At 37.5% G+C, this 7,602-nt stretch overlaps 1 pseudogene; it reads left to right on the top strand.

Moving 5' to 3' along the window:
- The first annotated feature begins 546 nt into the window (after positions 1 to 546).
- LOC104239862 (importin subunit alpha-1a-like) lies at positions 547 to 6,063 on the top strand (annotated as a pseudogene).
- Positions 6,064 to 7,602: the final 1,539 nt, after the last annotated feature.

The following is a 7,602-nucleotide window of genomic DNA, read 5'->3' as shown; positions in this document are numbered from 1 at the left end:
GTGCATCGCATTGCTGTTGTAGACATGTGATTTTTGACCCCCCCCAAGATTTTTTCATATTTAGCACGTAAATATTTAATTTAGGCCTAATATAGCTATTTCAATTATTTTTGACTTCTTTACTTTATTTTCGTCATAAAAAATGGAAAATCATAAAAAATATTTTAGTATGTATCTTTCATAAATTTTTTTTTTTAAAAATGCAGAAAATAGTACCTTATTTTACTTTATATAATTTTGAAAATACAAAAAAAACATATACGTTTCATGTTAGCTTTTGCATTGTGTAGTATTTTTATCTTATTTTAAAATGAGTCAATTAAGGTGTTGGATCACAATTTTAAGAATTTTAGAGCCCAATTCGGATTAGTCCATTAAACATAGGGACCCTTCTAAACTTTCTTTGGAACCAAAAACAAATAAAAAAAGACCCTAAGGACTTAACACAAAAAGATCTAGGGACTAATTGGAAAATACACAAAAATACGCCTAAACCTAGACTCTACCGTATAGGTAATGCCAAAAAAATCTGAGGGAGGGGCGCAGCTTTACATCAGGAACGCCCCCCAGGAAGCTTCATCTTCTTCTTCATGAAAGAACCAAAGAAAAAAACCTAGACTCCATTGAACCTCTAAGACAAAACCTAGATCTAAGAAGACCTGAACACCCCGTCCAAGCCATCTCTCTCTTTTTGTATCTCACCCCATCGCCGGCGACGGTTGCTGCTCCCCATCCCCGCCTTCTTCCCCCTCTACTATCGATGTTTCGCCGGAGTCGCGCCATTGACGTCGAATGAACAGTAAACCGGTGATAGTCTTCAAAACTGTCGAATCTGTTTTTGCCGAGTTGTATCTAAAATAGCATGTTGATGTCGTCTGAGGTCGTGGTTCGGGGTTGCCGGTTCGAGGTTCGTCGTGGTCGAAGTTTGAGTTTGTCGAATTTCAGTTTCGTTTGATCTTATTGCCGATTTTCCGTCGCTTAGCATTTTCAAGCTGTCAAACAATCATATTTCAGATTTGTTCAAGGTCTATTTCTCCCTTTCTTTTACTGTTTTGCCTTAGTTTCATGTTTTCGTTTTGTTGATCTATTAGTTAAGGTTTCATTGTTGTTTGTGATGCCGTAATAGCATTGGTGAACGTTTTGTTCTGATGATATTTGTTTTGTGTGTTGCCTTCATGAATTCGTATTCGGTTGGTTTTCAAGGGTTGAAATGCGTTGTTTTTTATCCTTGACATATTGCTTTCGTTGAAAATAAATGTTCCATAGTTAAGAATCAAATTTTTGACAAAAAATGAATAAAGGAAACGAGCCAAGATTATGAGATGCGTGTATTTAGTTGTTGAGATTCTTTACATTGTCATTAGCTTTATCGTGTATTGTTTTCCAAGCAGCTGGTATATCACAATCACTGTTGGCTTCTTTGTATGAACTTTTCAATTCTTGCAATTTAAAAATAATTGATGCTGTATTGGTGGAGGTCAAATATGTGATACTCATTATTGACCAATAAGTTAACGTGATTGAGTAATTCGACTGCCATTCTCGTTGTTTTGAATGTGGAGATTGGACATCCAGAATGAAAAATCAAGCTTATCATTTTACTTTGCCTGATCGGACCATTAAGAGAATGTTTAGGCCCACCACACCCGGGTAGACAAACCTTCAGGCGCATTATTAATATATCGTCGCGATTGTGGACACGTTCGCGTGACATAATTACGATTCCTTAAGGATAGATTGAGGTGTGCCGTCCATAATTAAATCGCTCATGGCCCTCACATATTTATAACTTAGATACTAAAAAATGAATAGGTGTAGTTTGCTTTAGGCACGTCTAAAATACCATCGTGATTGCGTACGCATTCGCGTGACATGATTACGATTTTAAAAACCAAACCAGAGTATGTGCTCGCGCAACTTTGGCCAAACTTTTCTCAATAATAATAAAGCGTTATTAATTGTGGACACGTCCGCGTGACATGATTCTTGACGCGCCAAACAAATGGGTACACGTACGCGTGACCCATTTCAAGATAATTTTCTTAGTTAAAAGCGGTAAAAGGTAAATGCACAAAGGTTCTAAAATCAGTAATTAGATAATTTAATAAGCCAAGTATGATCAAAGCGACCGTGCTAGAACCACAGAACTTGGGAGTGCCTAACACCTTCTCTTGGGTTAACATAATTCCTTACCCGGATTTCTGTGTTCGCAGACTGTATAACAGAGTCAATCTTTTCCTCGATTCGGTATTTAAGCCGGTGACTTGGGACACCATAAATTATCCCAAGTGGCAACTCTGAATTTAATAAAAATGATCCCGTTTCGATTGTCACTTAAATTGGAAAAACTCCCTTATACCCTTTACGGGGTATAGTCAAAAGGAGGTGTAACAGCTCTGGCGACTCTGCTGGGGATCGAACCCAGAATCTCTGGTTCAGGGTTCAAGAATTCGAGCTTGGTAAATGATATTTTTTACTTGGCTTCATTTATTGTTGATATTATTGTATTTTGTGAACCTTTTGTGCTAAATGCTATCTGTCTACCGCTTTAATATTGTTTGAATTGCATATAACTGTCTTCCTACGCAACCCTTCTGAGTCTTCTGAAAATGGTGCACACGTTCGCGTGACCCGCTTTTTCTGTAGAAATTCTACCAAATAAAACGAGGCTGGACAAGCGACAAGGCCGGGTAGTGCTCCCGGTACGTCGCCCCCTCTTCGGCCCCAGTTGTCCGCTCGGGTAACCCAAGTCTAGAACAAAACTCCAGGATTTAAACCTAGAAAAACACAGCCTCATGCCGGATACCTAGTAGGAACGTTTACTTGCATCACGTGCATTTGACTTTGGGGACTCAACACAGGTGTTGGGTCCGTCTAGGACAGGTGTATCCAAAATAACAGACCATCTTGATGTATCCTATGTGCTACATTTTGCATTTCTTCAAGGGTAAAAGGGTCATTTGGCTGACCAATGATAATTGAGGGCAAATGAAAAAAAATAAAAAAATAAAAAGAGAAAAAGGAGAGGCTGAAATGTGAGGATAAAGCAAGTAGGGCCCAATTATATTTTCTGTCACATTTTTGTTAAGAATAAAAAAAAGAGCTTGAAAATTCAAAAAAAAAAAAGATTTTGCAATTTTTCATCATTTTTTCGAAAATAAAAAAAAAAGGGAAAAGAAAATCCAAAATGAGTTTACATGTTTCATCACTTTTCAAATAAAAAAAAGAGAAAAAAATATATTTTCTCTAAATTAGTTGTTTTATATTTCTTGCCCGTATCCAATCTACCCGAACTACGCATACTTGATTCTCGTCTTTCGGGACGTGATACGTAGGCAACCCACATAGGGTCCGGTCTTCCTAATAAATCTTAGGTTCTTGGCTTTGCGGGGTCTTAGCCAAACTTTGCACTTCTAGCCACCTTTTGGCCACATAAGTCATTTTGCAAAAAGTAGCCTCAACCATGTCTTGCATGTGTCTAGTAGAGAATGTTATTGTCTCACATAGTGTTGGTTTAGGTTTTCTCATACATGTGTGGATTTACTTACCGGACCTCGGGACCATCCAGGCAGGATCACTCATTCAGGAGTTGTTTAAGAAGATTTTTCATTTTTTTATTTTATTTTTTTATTTTTATGTTTTGAGTTTGTTTTCTTTTTATGTCGTTTTTTGCCCTTTAGTTTTGTATAAGTAATGTCGAGTTTTTATTGTACTTTCTATTTTGCATTTGAAAAGGTGTGTAATAAATCAAAAATCAAAAAAAAATTGCGTTTTATATTTCCGTTAGAAGTTTTCTTTAGAATACTAATTTTAGAAATGAAAAAAAAACATCGGACCAATGGTTTGCTTGCAGCGAAAATGAAAATGTATTGGATGCTCAAGTTCCCTTTGTTCCATCTGGTGAGGTTATGGTCAAGGCTTTGATTGTAATATCGTCTGCTACTTTGGCTGCTGCACCAAGTGCGTGTTTGCAAGTTGTTTTCTGCTCGTATCATCCATGCCTAATTGGCACAGCTAAAAGAAATTCTGTGTGGAGGAGGGTGCAAAAATGTTTTCTAAAACATGGTATTGATGTCATTGGTCTTGTCATAACTAATGTGGTTGGCTTGTGCAAGGATTTGTTGAGGATCGACGGGTCTGCTGAGTGGTAATCATTTTGAGCAAGAGGCAGCAATAAACTCCTTATCAACTTTGATGTCCATGATTACCTAATGGACGGTGCAATCAAATTGTCTTGAAGCTTATGTTTTGACTTCCTAATATGCTTCTCCAGAGTAATTGCACCTTGATTTCCAATGCATGACATTTATACAATTGGGTCTACGCTAGCTGTTTGTTTTCAAGTTTAATGGTTGAACCTTTTATGAGCTGCAGGTTATGGGTAATCATGTGGCTGTCACAATTGGTGGATCAAATAGCCATTTTGAGCTGAATGTTTTCAAGCCTATGATTGCTAATGCCCTTCTACATTCAGTAAGATTGATAAGGGATGCATCTGCTTCTTTTGAAAAGAATTGTGTAAGGGGTGTTCAAGCTAACAGAGAGAGGATTGCTAAATTGTTGCACGAGCCGCTCATGCTCGTCACATGTTTGAACCCAAAAATTGCTTAGGATAATGCTGCCGCAGTTGCCAAGAAAGCCCACAAGGAGGGAACCAGTTTGAAGGATGATGCTCTCAATCGAAAGGAGTTCCCCAATAGCAGAAGTAATTCAAGCAGGTGTAGTTCCTCGTTTTGTTCAATTTCAAATGAGAGATCGACTTTCCACAGCATCAGTTTGAGGCATCTTGGGATCTCACATGTTGCATTTGGAACATCTGAGCGTACAAAGGTGGTAATTGATTCTGGTGCAGTCCCAAATTTTGTGAAACTTTTTGGTTTTCTTAATGATGATGTGCGAGAGCATGCTGTGTGGGCTCTAGGAAATGTTGTTGGTGATTCCCCAAAGTGCCGCGCTTGTTCTTAGCTGTGGAGCTCTATTTCCCTTGCTTCTCAGCTGAATCCAAATGCCAAGCTGTCTATGTTGAGGAATGCGACGTGGACACTTTCAAATTTCTGCAGAGGCAAACCACAGCCTGCTTTTGATCAGACAAGGCCTGCACTTCCAGTTCTTCAACAACTTATTCATTTAACCGACGAAGAAGTTTTGACTGATGCTTGTTGCGCGCTCTCATATCTCTCGGATGGTACAAATAATAATATTCAAGCTGTTATTGATTCTGGAGTATGCCCGCGTTTTAACTGATGTTATTACTTCACCCGTCTCCATCGGGTTTGATTCCGGCGCTTCGGACAATTGGAAATATTGTGACCGGAGGTGATATGCAAACTCAGTGTATCAACCATCAGTCTTTGCCCCGTTTTTTTGAACTTGTTGAATGGTAATCACAAGAAGAGTATTAAGAAGGAAGTTTGCTGGACAATTTCAAACATCCCAGCTGGCAACAGGGAGCAAATTCAGTCTGTAACTGCTGAGTTTGATATAAAAAAGAGGCTGCATGGGCAATCTCAAATGCCACATCTGGTGGTTCGCATGAGCAGATCAAATACCCTGTTAGTCAAGGTTGTATCAAACCATTCTGTGATCTTCTCATTTGTCCTGACCCAGGGATTGTCACAGCCGGACAGCGGATGTAAATCCTTATGCGCAACTGACAATGATAGCATGAGGGAGTGAGTTGAATACTTGAACCTGCGTGTTGTTTATTGGATGCTAAAATCTCTGATAAATTTCGTAAAGCTCAAGGAATCAGCTTTGTTTGGAGCAATTAGGTTCGGAGTCCGTTAGGTGTGATTTTGCTCCCCCATGTTTCTTCCTGTTATTCACCTTGAATGCAAACTACATAAATATGGTGACAACAATCTCTCTTCTTCAGCACATAGCCATCTTTTCCCGAGTAGAAGTGAAGCGATTGCCTCCCAATGGAAGCAATGCATTTTGAAAGATTCAGTTAGATTGGCAGACGAAAAACCAAAGTTGGAACAAACCATACTTCAAAATTTATGTTTCTTTTATGGTGTGGATCTATTTCATGTTTAATTATTTGTTCAATGTTTTATTTAAGTGTTTTTCTATCAAAAGAAAAAAAATTGAGGTGGTTTTTCCTTTAGAAATTAATATCTAGAACTAAAAAAAAATGCTTTTATATTCCCTTTAGTATATTAAGACTAAAAATTCAAAAAAAAAGAAAGAATTTTCTTTTAGTACCTTTTTTAAAAGTTTTCTTTAAGGTATTAATCTCAAAAATCCAAAAAGATTTTCTTTTGAGGTTATTCTTTCGGAAATTAATGAAAAATAAAAAAAATATATTATTTTATTTTCCAAGAACTTTAGGACATTGAAGAAAAAAACATACTTAATCTTTATCTTTAAAGTTTCTTTCTTAGGTAATCAAAAATCGAAATCCAAAAAAATATTTTTATTTTGTTCATTTCTCGTTACGAAGTTTTGCTTCAGGGATATCAAATGAAAATTCTAAAAGAAAGGAGTCAAAAAAAAATATCTAAAAAAAAGGAGTCAAAAAAAATATCTTTCTTTTCTAGGATTTTTCCTTAATAGAGTATTTGTTTCCAAAAAGAAAAGAAAAAGAAAAAATCCGTTAAGCTTGAGTTTAGAATAAGTTATAGAACATTAAGTCTAGAAAATTCAAAAAAGGTTTTGCTTCTTTTATTTCTCTTTTTTCATCGGATCAGTCATTAAGGTACAAAAAAAAGGAGAATGTTAGTTTGTTTCCTTTATTCCTGATTTTCCAAAACTACGCAAAGATCTGATTCATGCGGTGTCATGATACGTAGGCAACCTACATAGGGTTCGATCGAATCATTTTTATTATTATTATTAAAAGAAAAAGAAAAAAAAGAAAAAAAAAAGAAACAAAAAAAGAGGTGAAATTGTGGGATGTGAGATATGAGAGAAAGAAAGAGTGATGATTAAAAAAAAAGAGAGAAATGAAGAAGGGTGGCTAGGTGCATTGCACATAAAGTGAGATTATCACTTGTTAAATGCCCTAACGCTAACGTGATGACTTCATTTTGTTATATTCATAGCAGAAGGGTGGTTGGTTTGTGGTTTTAAAGTGGTAGCTCTTCTCTACAACATAAAGTCAAAAGACAATGGCAGACAACATCAGAACTGTGTTGGTTGATACCGGCGCTCGAAAGCAGTTGGTTGAACAGGACAATGGGTTGGTTGAAGAGGTAAAAATGTTAAAACAACACATGGCTGACATGTATCAGGCTTGGATAACTGGGAAGGCACCACCCCCGCCACCTCATAGCTTCCTAAATGCTACCCTTACCTAAACATCGGTTACAGTGTCAGATGATCCCCATACTCTCCAGATCCACCCGCTTATCATGGCTTTCCCAACCACCCTAGTAGCTCCATCACTCATCTTCCAATTACCTTTCCCAAAAATTGTCCTCCTGTCTTATCCACCATTCCCAACAATGAGCACCCATTCAAAGCTCACGATGCCCAATATTACCCCTCAGAGGTTGCCCACAAGGTTCCCAACTCATACAAGCAGGGCCCGCGGGATGAGCCTTATGTTGAAAATGAAAAGTTCAAAGGAAGAAAATGGCGAGATAGGGTACCCAGGAG

The sequence above is a fragment of the Nicotiana sylvestris genome, chromosome 5, assembly GCF_000393655.2.
Source record: "Nicotiana sylvestris chromosome 5, ASM39365v2, whole genome shotgun sequence".
Lineage (NCBI taxonomy): Eukaryota > Viridiplantae > Streptophyta > Magnoliopsida > Solanales > Solanaceae > Nicotiana > Nicotiana sylvestris.
This window is presented reverse-complemented; position numbering and strand designations above follow the sequence as displayed.